Here is a 14,537-nt window from a genome sequence, read left to right as displayed (position 1 = left end):
TATAAGACAAAGTCTCCTTTCCAAACAGATTAAAAAGGGTGGATCAGGACCTGGTCAGTGCGTTTGGACCCTGAACTGAAACTGGAAAATGGTGAGAGGCTGTCACAGCACAGGTAACTGCTAAAACACCCAAATGCACGAAGAGGATGTCTGGAGGGATGGGAAAGAGCCAAGGGCTCAGGTGGCCCAGGCTGGGACAGGGGAACCAGGTAAGCACCGCTCCCCTCCTCTGAAAGGCTCTGCTGAAGACATGCCACTTCATCCGAGATGTGGGTTTGGGAGAGGGATCTTTCCTGGCCTTCTGTGACTTCTGGCTCTTAAATCAGCATAAATTGGTAAACCAACTAGCAGCATAATTAGAAGCTGTCAGCATGATATCTCTCCATGACATCCAAACCTAGGAAGTCTTGCAGGCAAGAGTGATGCTGGAGGTCTCAGTGCAGCCTGTTACCTGCCAGGCTGAAGCTGTGGTGTTTGGCCAGAAGTGTGAAGGAGGAGGGTTTCCAGTGGTAGCAACCGAGGAGCAATGCTGGGGATTAGTGATACGCTTCCATAGCCTAGCTTTTCAGTCGTATTTGGTGAGCCAGTGATATTGTACCACTGTGTCTTTTTGAGAGTACTGCAGAGACTGAATGATGGTTTGGGTGTTATAAAAAACCCACTTTCATTTTTAGGATCCTAGACAGACCCTTCGGAGAACATAGGTGACCCTCAAAGATGATTTTGCTACAATCTTCTGCGACAAACATAAATATTTCATTTGCCTGCTCTGCCGGCAGAGATGTCCCCTTGTGTCTTCCCACAAGAATGGGGCTGGGCAGGGAAAGGCTGCGCCCTGAGTCGCATGGGCCCTTTGGGGACAGGGGTGCCTGGCAATGGGTGCTTACAGGTGTCGGAGAGGGAAACCTCGGCAGCGGGGAGCAGTGTCCAGAGCGGAGACGGAAGCAGACATGGGCCCCAGCCCTGGCAGTGGGGTGAGGAGGAGCTTTCCCTGCAGGTCCAGGCAGGCTCTGCACAGCCCAAGAAGCTGCCAGCTGGGCAAAAGGATCCAGCCGGCAAAGGCAACAGAGGGGGAAGTGGCGTTCAGAAAGTCCCGGACAGCCGTCACATGTGTAAGACTAAGCCTTGCCTTTAAGAGGGTGGCCTTACTTTTGGTGTTTTGGGTCCCTGTTCCCATTCTGGATGTGAGGGAACAGTAACGAAAAGTGTAGTTCCCTGTGAGCAGAGGAGTTAGATGTTGCTGATCAATGTGCTTCTCGGGTTTCTGAATAATTTACAGCCCCAAACAGTTCTGCTCAACATGACTTCACTGCCCATGGGACTAAGGAAAAATATCCCTTTGTAATAGGAGCTCCTTGTTACAAAAGCACCTGTGCCAAGTCCTACCCAAGCCCAGGATGTCTTACAACACCCTGTGCTTCTTTCAGGGCTATCTCCTCGCCTGGATGTGGGTACGGCCGCTACTGTGAATGTGACTGAGCCTTTAGAAATTTTCCCCATGGGAAGTTTCTTGGCAGTCCAGTGCCATGATTGCACCGGCGCTCGATCCCATGCTGACTGCATGGGGAGCAGGTAACTCCTTTCCTCTTGGAGCAGACTTTTATAGATCTGAAGGCTATTAGCATGTCCTGCTTCAGTTCACTCTTCGGGTTAGAGCCTGATTAATCCCCCTCAGACCATGTTTTTAAGCCCTTCCCTGTGCCCTCACCAGGTAGCTGACATGCTGAGCGGCCGTGTCCTGAGTGGCAGAGCACTCCATTCGAGACCTCACTGATAGTGAGCTGCAGGACCAAATTCCTCCACGTATTTTGTAGGGTGTAATCCTCCTTGGGCAGCCCTGGGAGATGTCTGCCTTTCTCTCAGCACTGCTTTTTTCTGTAGAAGTGCTAACCAGGTGAGCTGCTTCCCATCCTATGTTTGCACAGCGGATTATTCCCAGCTCAGCGTGATGCTTCCTACCTGGCCTTTCTGAAACTATTTCTGCAGATCACATCTCCAATTCACCTCCACTACATTCAAATTCTGACCTCATCTGCATCTGCCCAACTTCCCACCACAATGTCCTCCACAGACCCTGCATTTGTTACTGCTGGAATTGTCAAGAGCACCAAATTAGCTATGTAAAAAGGTTCAGAAGGGCTAATCCACCAGCTGTTTGCAGAATTAAAACCTTGGGCAGGCGGTTAACTTTACACAGGTCAAACCTGTTGAGTTTATGAATGCTGCTCATAAGAAGTTGTATTTACATACTTGAGTGTGTGGAGAATGGGTGCCGGCCATATTAATATACTGGTCACTTTAATAAAGAGAATCAAAATGATATTTTCAGTCAAGTTATGCTAGGGATTAGTTTGACAGGCTTAACATAATTAGATGGAGATGAGTTTGGCCCAGTAACCTTTTTCTTTATCATGGTGTCTCCCTAGTGTTTGATCAATGACTTTTCAAATAGCTTTGAACTGATTTAAGGCTTTTCTTACTGTTTGCTTTGAGATCTTTTTCTCTCTTTTTAATATACAAGACTACTCCCTTTGTGTCCCAGAAGAGATCCTCATGTCTTAAACATATCACTCTTATAGGGAGGTTTTGCTAAATCCAAACCCCTCTGTCAGAAGAGGTGCAAACATCAGGTTCCCCTTCTACATACTCATGCTACTGCCAGCAAGGGGCACCTGGATTTCAGCAGAAATACAGGATCAGGGGAACATGAGATTTAAAGCTGACATTCACTGTCTTTAGGTCGCCACTTGGTGAAGCTGGTGGGTTTTACAGAAGAAAAAAAAAAAAAATCAAACACACAAACATCAGAGCTTCAAGGCACATCATCAACAGCAACAGGCTAAAGCTCAGAGCTGCTAAACCAATACTGCCTCTGCCTGAACGCTCCTGAAGGTGTCAAAGAACAATAAAAGCAAAAGTGCCTCTTAACTTTCTTGGAGCTCTTAAGGCAGGCCTGCTTATCTGCTTCCTGAAAATAAAAGAAAGATACCTAAGGATACAGATAATTTTAGCATGCACAGGACTTTGTCAGCAGAGGAAAAACAGGGAACAGTTAAGTACCATTTTCTCTAATTTTCCAAGGAATCAAAGAGTACCTTCCAGAAGACTCAAGCTATTTAGAAATAAATGCTACTCTTTGGACAGCTTAATTATAGATCATTCTCTCTTTTTTTTTTTATACTAGAAGGTGCTCTGGTGCCACACAATCATCTATGTATCTGGTGCCTGACAACGATCTATGTTTTTGTTGTGTTTTAACCCTGCAGTCAGCTAAACAACCACACAGCTGTGCTTGTAAATGAATTGCAGATCATAGTTTTACCAAATAAAAGATTCCATGTTTGTTTGGTTTTTAAATTGAGTAAATAACGTATGAGCTGCTCTCCTGGGTCCCAAAGTTTGAGAGACAAATGAAATACAAAGACAGGCTGAAACCAGCCCACGATCATGAAGAGCTGCTGGCTCTTACAAGGTTGTGATCTGCATTTCAAGATGTAGTCAAGAACAGCTTGCTCCATGCTTATAGACCTCCTAAAAAAAAATCACAGGAAAAATCCACAGCACTGATGACTTCCTGGTTCTTGTCCAGGGGGGCTGGCGATACTGTTCCATCCATGATTTCCCCACTTCGGTCTGCCCTGAACTTTTGAATGAGCGTGATTCATCCGACTGAATGCTTCTCACAGCAGTACTTAAACCCTGGTTTGGGAAAGCAGAGAAGCACATGTTTGCCTTCAACCTTGCCTTCAGCTGCTGTGTAATTCCACTGAAGCTCATGGCACCTAAGACCTCACTTTAATTAAACTAGCACTTTGCTGGGTGTAAGCCTTACTTATATGTTTCTCGATGGGAAAGTAGTGCAGTTTCTGTATCATCAGAGTTGCAGATTTAGTGGTGTTTTGTAACTAAGAGCCTCAGGTTTTTTTAATGTATGACTGCACACCAATTCCAGCTTTGTTCTTTTGAAACTGAAAATTTCAGGAGTTTTTCAATAAGATTCTCAGCCACCAGGAAATATATAAACACAGATGAAATGCCCCATGCTTTTAATAGCTCATTATTTAGAGGGAGTGTGGACACAAATCACGGACTTTGAGTGTAAGGTTGGTTATAAACAATAAAATGAACTAGGCATGTTCTCTGCCTGCTATCTTTCTCTATACATGTATACTGAAGGACTCCCAATCTGTGACCAAGGAAAGGTCTCTATTCCACTTGATGCACATTTTGGGTCACAGAGACTAACAGGTTGATGGACAGTCCATCAGCTGTATTTCATGCTCCCGGAGATCCAGTCCTGAAGTGAGGAGCACCATCTACCTTGTACAGTGCTGAGAATAACTGTTTTCACACCCTGCGCATCATTCCGCCACTCAGCCCCCATCCAGGTGTGGGAAAGCAGAAGGCAGAGACCTGCCCTTTCTATCCATTGAAAGACAGGGTGAGGCACTTTAGAGACCTCACAGCACCAGGAACAGTGAGCGGGGACGCCCCGACAGCCCGGGAGAGCCCGTTGCTGACCGGGACCACAGAAGCGCTGGGCACCGCGGGGAAGCCGCGCTCGGCGGGATGCCCGCCGCCCACTCTCGCTCCGAGGCTCCCACCGGCACCACAGCCCCCGGACGGGAGCCCCGCAGCCCGCCGACGGGAACCGTCTCAAGCTCACGGAGGAAAACTCAGGAGTAACTATAACGGCAGCAGCCTGCTGCCTACCCACCGCTCCGGGAACAGGTTTTCCCCTTGCAGCCCGTCCCTTTGGGGCAGCACCGGGGGATGCCAGCCGAGGCACCCCGCACGCTCCCGCGGCTCCCGAGGAACCCCGCACGGTGCCTTCCCTCCTCCCGCCACCCCCAGCCCCGAACACTCACCTGGGCTCCGGCGGCAGCGGGTCCTGTTGCCCCCCTTGGGCGGGGGTCGCTGCCCCGTGGGGGGGGGGCTGGGCAGGGCCCCGCCGCCTCCCCGCAGCGCGGCAGCCGCCAAGTGCCGCGTTGCCCCCCGGCAGTGGGATTTATCGGCGGCAGCGGGGCGGGGGGACACGCGCCGTGCGGAGCCACTTCGGGGCGCGCCGCGGCTGCGGGCAGCGCCCGCTGCCTTTCCCGCCCCCCTGGGCGGGGGGGAGGAGGGAGGCCGAGCCGGGCCGGGCCGAGCCGAGCCGAGCCGAGCCGAGCCCAGCCGAGCCGAGCCGAGGATGCGGCGGCTCCGCTCCGCGCCGGCGGGGATACGGCGCCGCCCCCGCCCCACCGCGCCCGCCAGGGGGCACCGCCGCCCGCCGCCGGGCACAGCCGGCTCCGGGCACCGGGAGGGCGAGGAGCGTGGGGAGCCCGGGCCCGGCCCCTGTCCCGCCGCCGCTCGGGCCGGGCCAAGCCGCCGCCTCTCCCCTCCCGGCGCGGCGCGGCTGCTGCCGGTGCTCAGGCACGACCCTTGCGGCTCCCCGCGCCCAGGATGCGCGGAGGGCCGGACCGGTGTTGGAGGGGCTGTCCTTCCCCTGCGGGGGGCGGGAGGCGGCTGGAAGCTGCAGCCCCGCGTGGAGCCCGGCGGTGGGGATGGGTCGCCCCGTTCCCGGGTGGAGCTCAGGCCGCCCCGACACGGGCAGCGCGTGGAGAGTAGGTGTGTCCGCGGGCAGAGCTCTTCCGAGGGCTGGTACCTGCCGGTCTCGGCTTCGGGGACTCTGTGGGAACCGGGAGAGCCTGCCTGGGGCTTGCCCTCTCCTCGCAGCCCGTCCCAAAGTACCTCTTGCTGACCGGTGCTGGAGATGAGCTCCTGGACCAGGCGGGGCTGTAGGGAGAGCCGTGTGGGTTTGCGAGCTTGTTTTGTGATTGTAACGTTGCATCCACGCTGGCTGAAGACACAGGAGTGAAAGTCACTCAGTTCTGCATTGTATACCCTGTACAGAGCGATATGTACCCTGTGGAAGTATCATATAGAGAGTTTAGATGCCATCAATGACTCAAGTAGCTTTCCCCTCTGAGAATGGCATAATTTCTACTAGCAATGCCTACTTTGTCAAATGCAACTTTGATGCTATATTTTCTGCCAAAATAGATAGATAGGATGGAAGCTTCCACACATATCAAACAATTTGGATAAAAATGCCACAGGAGAGTCTTAAAAGGTTTCTGCTTTTCTAAGGAAGGATGAGATGCAAGAAAAACAAGTGAAGAGTGGAAGTAAAATAACCTCTGCTTTGTCTATGGAAGTTGTCTCTAATCAGAAATCATTTTCTTTTGCACAGCTTTAGAAACTTCCATTTTAATGTGGAGTGTTGCTGGTTCAAAAATCTCTTCACTAAGTCTCTGATCCTGTCTCTCCTGCTTTACCAAAGGAACAGAGAAAACAAAGAGATATTCTGTCCTGGTGCTTTCTGGTGAAATGTGTCCAAGACTGCTGGAGGGCTCCATGGTCTAAAATGAGAGTGGGAGATGGCACAGACCAAGAGCAAAAATCTCCAGATCTCATTAATCATGTGGTAATACCCTCCTCAAATTTTGAACAACAAAGGAATGAAATTCCCAAGCATTTTTTGTGCTCATCAGTGCTGAAGAGAATTTCTGTCTTGGACTTTCTGTAGAGTTTTTGACATCTCTTACTTTTGTTTGGGGGTTAGAGGAGATGGGAAGGCTGCTATGTGTTCATAGAATGTCAGCCATAACAGGGCCACAGTCTTCAGTGGGGCCATCGTCATGATGGTCAGACAAATAAAAACTGTAAGACATAGTATTTATTTAAACATGTGCATGACTGAATAAAACAATTTGCTGTCTAACTCCATTCTGGCATGTGTCCCAGGCAGTGACTCTGCGTGTCACCCATCCTCCCCTAACATACTGCAGCTACAGATAAAACAAACTTCCAGGAGCAGGAGGTGACTGTATCAACCACATACACATGGAGAACCCTCCGTCCAGGGCTCCTCAAAATGAAATATGGATTTGAAAAATAAAAGCAATATTATGCAAATGTTAAGCATGGAAGGAAAGATTTAAACTGAGACAATGGGCTCTTAATGAAAGGCACAAACATCAGTCACTCATAGCTGAATGAGTACAAGTTGATCAGAAGCTGGGTGGAGTGACAGCCCAGAAAGCTTCACATTAAGTCAATTAAATCCCATTATTCTTTAGATTTTTTTAATAATTAAATTAATTTCATGTGACTGTGAAAGGAGCTGAAATGACTGCCAAAAACTGTTCTTGTGACAGGCTACAGAGGCAGGATTAGTCAGTAATTATGGCACCAGGCTGGTGCTCAAGAGAGGTGGGTTAAGAGCTTTGTGTCTTATCTGCCCAGCTCTGAATGCTGATAAAAGGACTCTTGGTTCCCACAAAGTGGTGGAGGGGACAAGTACTCAGCTTGCGTGGTAGGGAGGTATCACCATAACTGGACCATGTCTTACAGTATCCCAGCAATGCTCCTCAGACCTGGTCTGTGATTTCCTGGGTGTATTTGTAGGTGGATGACACAGAGCATGTTGAGTTGCTTCCTTTCAGATAGTCACGTGTGTCTTGCCATGAAAAGGAACGTGCCTTTCAGACAAGATTTCATGTGCATTCAGGCATGTGTGCATGCATTCACTCAGTCCGCCACCCTTCCAACACGGCAGAACTGTGGATGCAAGAGGAAAGGCAGTGTGAGACCATCTTGTTGTGGGCTTATCAGAGTCTCCCTTACTTCAGTTCTGGATCATTCAGATATAACTGGTCATACTGAGCCATGCTGTTTCGGGCAGAAAAAATTCAGCAGGGAATTCGCTGGTTGTTATCTGCACACATTTCTTCTCCTCTTTCTTTAATGTATTGCCATTCTCCTTTCCCGATCCTTTCTTTGCATTAAGGTTGCTGCTTCTTTCCTAGGAAGTCATTGGATATGTCACCAGGTATGTCTCTGCAGAGCTAGAAGGAGCCGCCAGAGTGGCTGTCAGCAGCATGTTCTGTCCCCCCCTCCCTTCCGTCTGCAGGACTGACTGCTCAAATGCTAATGCACTGCATGTGGGATTCATCTGCCTTTAGCTTTTGACATTGTAAGTTAATCATCTGAGTGCAAGCTCGTCACCTAAGGCTCTCTATATAGTTAATGGAGAGAAATAGACACCTCCAGAAGGCACCTCATCTCATCCATCTTAGGCATCTACGCGAAGATGAAATGAGTTGCCTTTTGGAGGTGCCCATTTCTCTCTACTGAGTCTGAAGTGAGCCCAGGGTGACTCGCTTAGATGGGGATGATTAACATTTAGATATGTACAGTGAGGTGAAATGAATCTCACTTCTTTTGAGTAATTCTGGTAGTCATGACCTAGTGGAGACTGAGAACCTCTTGAGACTTTTCTGTATATCCTATAAAATCCTAGCTAGGGGCAAATCTCAGCTGCTTTGCAGTTTTCTGGCAAGTAAAAGCAGTGCTGATCAGTCAGGTTAATCCCAGTGCAGCAGGATGATGCTAATCTAGGAAGGGGCAAAGAAATGTTGTTCAAGCAGGTTCCAGAGGTGCTATTTTGCTATGGGCTTCTCCCATCTACCAACCCATCTCTATACCATGGCTGGGTGCTCAGAAACAGGTGACTCCAGATCCACTCTTGCCTGCACTAAAACAGGTTCTTTTTCAGCATCAGAGTGATTCAAAACTCATTTTGAGGGCTCTTGCAGCTCTCTCTGAAGCATCCTGTGCTGGCTATGATGAGATGCGGTATGAGGCACTCACCAGACTCTAGTCCTTCTCTCAAAGCTGCCTCTTTCCTGAGCTCTGGGTGCCACACTGTTACCTTCCTAAGGAGATAATATTTTCTTGCGTTCTATGAAAAAGTGATCTATTGTGCTGTCAATGCCCAGTAATCCACTGCACTGCAATTACTCCTCATAAGCAAATTAACAAAACAGCATCCTCATTTTATTTTGATTAACGTTTGCAGTTAAGAGTTGACAGATGATACCAAAAATACCAGTGTAAATACTGTGTATTTTTATGTTTGAGCTTCTCAGAAATACCCTCAGGCTTATGTTTTCCATGGGTGGTCCCTGGTCATAAATAGTTCTAGGGCCCTGAAGTATAAACAGAGGCTACTTCTGCAGGGAAAAGCAGAGCTGCCCTTTTAAAAAACACTGTCCTAATAAAAGCTGCTGAAATTCAGAACTTGGCAAGATCTTCTTACTCAGCAAGAAGGCAGCAATTGGTCATTAGTTTGCTGTTGTTCTCTGGTCCTTCCTTGTCCACGTGTCAGCGCTGCAGCCTCAGATGCCTTGGAGCGGTGATGTGCTGCCCAGTGCCGTCAGCACTGTCTTTCTTCAAATGGAGCAACTGTGGTGTCAGCTCAGCAGCGAAGGTCTGTCCAGGAGCATTGCCCAGAGGGCACAGCCCTAACACACTCACATCTAGCAGACAAAGTGTTAATGCACGTGGCACGGTACAGGCACAGCGCCTTCTGGCTCTGCTACACTGGGGCAAAGCCCATTTGTGACTTGTTTATTTGTACAGTGGTCAAAATAATTATGTATTAGCTTACGCATGTACCCTACTCTGGGTGTTTTCTTTCCATCTCTATCAGTGGCATTGGTAAATGCTCTGCAAATGTCACCCTTAGTCCATTATTCTCTCTCTCGGTTATTTTGCACACTCGTTTATCTCGTAGCATCCCCCCAACCTTGGCAGCTCATTGTTGTGCAGGCAGTTCATTTACTGCTCATGGCTTGTATGGGGTATGCTTTAATACTGGTTAATCCTTTAGCGAAGTCTTAATATGATGTATTCTGATCAATGCTCCACCAAGGCTGACGTTTGTCACAGTCTTTTGACTTGATTGCAGCCAACCTGGCTGTATTGTGCTCTACAGCATACAAGCTTCAACTCCCCTGAATTGCACCTAGTGAGATGTGGTTTCTACAAGGTGTCTGTTGCATCCCACATCACCCTAGCTTCACTTGGGCAACGGTGCTGCAGTGCCTCCTTGCCAGGCACTGCGCGGTGTCTGAGGACCCCTGTTGTCCCTTGACAGGGCAGTGGGCTCAGACCACCTGCAGGTGCTGTGTGAAGATGCTGTGTGAAGATGCTGCATGTTGACTGCAGAAGCTGTGTTCGCAAAGAAGTTAAATCGGGGCTCAAGATACAGCAAAGCTATGGAGTCGAGCAGATCTGCAATACTCATTAAAACACCAGCAAATGGAGTTTGTGGTATGCTGGGACAGTGATAAAGCGTGCACGTGGGCTTGTGTGGAATCCAGAATCCCCCTTCATGCTGACTGCCCATGTGCTGGAGAGCGTAGGCTCCTTTTGCACACTTTGATATGGCCATCCACTGGGGGTTTTGGAGGGCTTTCTAAAAGAGATGAGAAGTTGATGAACCGTTTTACGTGTTTTCCTGGCATATATATTTGGAAAAAGATGTAAAAAATGTGTAAATATAGTTAAGAGGGCTTCAAAACTCCACAAAAATGCACTTGTTTGGATTTTCAATGGCATACTCATTATTGGTGCAGGAGTTTTTGCGGACCCCTTTCTGGACTTGATAAAAGCTCTTAGTTTTGGTTAAACTGTGAGCAAACACACGACACAGAGTACTCTTGACAGAGTGCTATATACTTCTTACGTAGCTGGCTTTAGTTACAGTATTATAAAATTATACTTTTAAAATTTTGCTACAAATCACCAATGGATGAAAACGCAACCTAAAACTTAGGCTACATTTTTGTGGCAATAAAGTGACTTGAACAGTTTGTCTCTTGCAAACTCTTTGCCTTAGGATGACTATCTGTTGCTGGAATATTTATTCCTCTTAAATGGAAAAGAGTCAATGTTTAAACTCCAGGTTTGTTACAAATTCATTCAAATTTCTAACCAAATTTATTCCATGACTTTGTATGTACGGGGAGATTCTAGTACAGGAGTCAGGATATCTGAGCACACTCAGACTTTCTCTGCTAAAGCAGGAGTGTGCTGAAGTATGTGATTTAGTCCATATTGTACAGTGACTGGATAATTTTTTTTCTGCTTTTATTTTTCTGTAATTTAGTGCTATTCTGAAAAACCACAAAGAAATTATTCTAAATTACTTTCATATTTCTAGATATGGAATGGCCGAAACAGTATCTCAAAACCTCAAAAGTCTGTATCTCCTCAGCTTAATAAAAAACATTTGTGAAGACGTCAAGCACATAATTGTGTTCTGTTATGATTCAAACTGTGAATACACAGAAAAGAAAAAATGTGATTGAAGAGGTGAAAAACAAAATCAGTGTCACACTGAGCACACAAAACAATGCATGTCTAAAGGTGGTTGTAGACAATAGCTATAGTTGATAAAATCCTCCAGAACAAAGGTGTTCTGTAACACTTTTTTTCCAAAGAACTGCCCCAAACTTCGACTTGTTTTGGCTACATCCCCCAGCAGTTTTTTGATTATATCTATCACACCTACTGGGGGTGTGCCTGTGATGACTGTAAATTTTACGACGCAGCGTGCTCTGGTATTTCAGATTAAATGTATTTCAGCTATTAGCTGGGGATGTTGTATGGTTCTTAGCCTAACTGTTGTGGGGATGGATCACTGATTTGGGATGCATTTGGAAACACTGCCATTGCCAATGTCAAATGGTTAGGTGGTGATGTTGAACCAGGTGATAGAGGTGAGGATAACGTGATCCCTTAATAGGGATGTATCTCAGTATGGGTTTAAAAGATGAAATGAGGATGATACTCAATGGCTAGAATTTTGTTTCAGTCAGACATTCGATACAGTTGACTCTACTGGATTAATGTTAAGTCTTTTCAGACACTTTTATAGCATGATTTTGAGTTGCACCCAAAGGCTGCTGAAATTGATAAGAAAACTTGCCCTGTCTAATGGGTGGTGGATCACACCCTTGGAGCAAGTTGTGCAGAGAGCATCTCTGCTCAGATGTGCTTTGGTCTGTTCCTGTACATACTCAAGTAGCATTTTACATTACTTAGAACTTAATAAAGGTGCCAATGCCCAGCAAGATGTTCACTAAATAGCAGGTTTTTATCACCAACCATTGAAGATGCATTAGGATCTAACAATACAGAAAAATCTAATGGGCCAAGGAGGTATCCAGAGGTTTTGAGAACATGTTTTAGGACAATGGCTGCAAGCAATAAAGCAATTAAATCCTTCACATGCTTACAACTATGGCTGGTCAAATAAGTAATCTCACCACTGCTGAATAAGGCAAGAAGCCACTTATGTGCTGCAAGTTTGCTGTTCTGCTTGATGGCACTGCCCCATCCAGTGGAGCTGACACTCTCTCCCTGTGAACTTTCTGACATGAGAGAGCCCAGCTTAGATATGCCACTGTTAGGAACGGTGCTTTTTATGGGTCATGTGTTTCTCAAGTGTGCGTGGCACATTTGCTTTGCACAGTATTTGTTGCTGATGGTTGCCCAATAACATGCATGGGCTACCAGGTGCATCCCAGCTGCTGAGGGTGGTTGCTCAGTCGAATCACTGACGAGTTGACAGCTTTGCTTCCTTCTCATGGCCCTGATTTGATCACACTGTTTTACTCATCGCTACGGCTTGGGAAAACAGAGAGGGTTTATCCAGGGCAATGCTAACTCTAACGCTTTTCTTGTACACGTACAGAAAGCGCAAATGGGTGGTGGGTTTGCCCCACTCAGGAAGGGAGCCATGTCCTGCAGCTACAGAAGCATCTGAAGAAGGTTCCCTCTGGACTCCCAGATTGCTCAGACACAAGTTTATGTGCCACTGTATATGACACTTATATGGAAAATGTTTTTAGAAGCCATTACTAGGTTATATTGTCCACTTGTGTGTGTGTGCACTTGCGAATATTCAATATAACACACAGGTGAGTGATACAACCCAGGCATCCTCATGACAAGGGTTCACAGAGGGAGAAGCAGGTTTATTTCCTTTATAACATCAATGCAGGCTCAAATCAAATGAGACGGGTAGGACATTTCTGTATGTAATTCTAGAGATATTGCACACCCCATCACTACCAAGCAGTGTTTTCTTCATCTAGTCTGTATTCCTTTAGGCTCATCACATTTGGCCTGTGATTATTTAGAGGAAGCAGGTGGAGAATTCCCAGTGAGAGGAATAATATAGATGAAAATGAACTTGTCTGTGCAATCAGACTAAACTGTTTTGAGAGAATTAAAGCACATTTGTTGCATAAGAAATTCCAGTTACCATTATCTTACACCCAACTCTCACATTTCCTGCATCTTCTGCATCATTTTGTTGTTTCCCCTTCAAGACCTCCCTCTATCCCCAGTGGAAATCAGTAAAGACAGAATATTATTGGTCTCTCTGGCAGTGTAGTTAACAGTACTTGAAACTTACTATACAGTGTCCACTGCTTTTTTATTTTCTACATTATTAGATCTGTTTATCCCAATCTTCTGAAATCGTGTGCTGGTCTGCTCCTTCTACACCCTCCAACGTCCTTTCATTTCATTTTAATTCACACAATTCTGGTGGTTGAAAAATCCAGAGGTTCTGTCTGCTGAGAGAAGAGCTGTCAGTAAAGCAAGATTTATTTGGTGCCTCTTTCACTAAAATGTTGCCCCATACATCCTTTGGGAAAAGCACTATTCAGGCAAAGGTGAGCCATGGACAGAAACCAAGGTGCCATTTAAAACCATAAATGTCTTTATCTGCATCTTATCCCTCCGAAGCCTGAATGGAAGACTGACTCAGGCTGCTATGGTCCTGCAGCACATTTCCATAATGGATCTAGATGCACAGTAGCACAAGCTGACATTTCATTATTTTTAATAGTGCTGTTGCTGGAAGGAGCTGCTGATGTGAGTGCACATTCCAGCAGCAGGCGGAGGTATTAATGTGGAATCACGGCAGCAAGTGCTGAAAGACATGTGGCTGAGAGAAAAGGCAGTGCCACTGGCAGGATACAGTACACAGAGTAAGATTCAATTACACAATATTTATAGACCCATACCTTCTGTTTCAGTGGTGTGCCGCTGCAAAAAAGGAAGAATAAACCTCTTCCACTAGCAGTGCCACTATGGGACACCCAATAGCTCATGAGCAGTCGCACCTTCTTGACCAGGAAGAGAAAGGACTGCCCTGTGTGTTTGGCTTTGTGTCACAGCCCAAAGTTGCTCCTGATAGTGACAGCACAGTGCTGTCAGCAGCTTTTGCAATTGAAGGGCATGCGTCATTCATTTTTTGGAGCAACAGTGTTTTTCTGGAATGATGCAACCTCTTTTCTCCTCCCCACCCTAAGGTTTGCTGCCCTGCCTCAGCAGGAAGGCTGGATCCTCCTCGGGGACAGAACTGCTCTGCCCCTCTCCTGAGGCTGCAGGGACACCCCGGCTCGGTCCTGGCCAGAGGATGGGCTGAGTGAACAGCATGGGGGACACTGCTGGGCACCACATGAGAAATCGCTGGACGTGACAGACACCAGCGCAGGCACCTGACAAAAGTCACAGATGGTGTCCCAAGGGATGGCTGGGTTTTACAGGTGGTTGAGATGGAGTTATATGAGAAATAGCTGAAATTCACAGATAAGCGGAGGGGAGTGCTGGGAACTTTTTGGAAGCACAAC

The 14,537-nt window shown here is 47.1% G+C and overlaps 1 protein-coding gene across 3 annotated transcripts in view; it reads right to left on the bottom strand.

The window, feature by feature from the left end:
• The window catches only part of HTR1E (5-hydroxytryptamine receptor 1E), a 41,971-nt gene extending 36,878 nt beyond the window's left edge, over window positions 1-5,093 (bottom strand). For all 3 annotated transcript variants that reach the window (XR_008576410.1, XR_008576411.1, XM_054820610.1), the window contains exon 1: window positions 4,869-5,093. The gene's annotated coding sequence lies outside the window, so the exon portion shown is untranslated. The remainder of the gene's footprint in view (window positions 1-4,868) is intronic.
• Window positions 5,094-14,537: the final 9,444 nt, after the last annotated feature.

This window comes from Grus americana, chromosome 3 (assembly GCF_028858705.1).
Source record: "Grus americana isolate bGruAme1 chromosome 3, bGruAme1.mat, whole genome shotgun sequence".
NCBI lineage: Eukaryota > Metazoa > Chordata > Aves > Gruiformes > Gruidae > Grus > Grus americana.
Note: the sequence above shows the minus strand (reverse complement) of the source record. Positions and strands in the feature narration are given on the sequence as shown.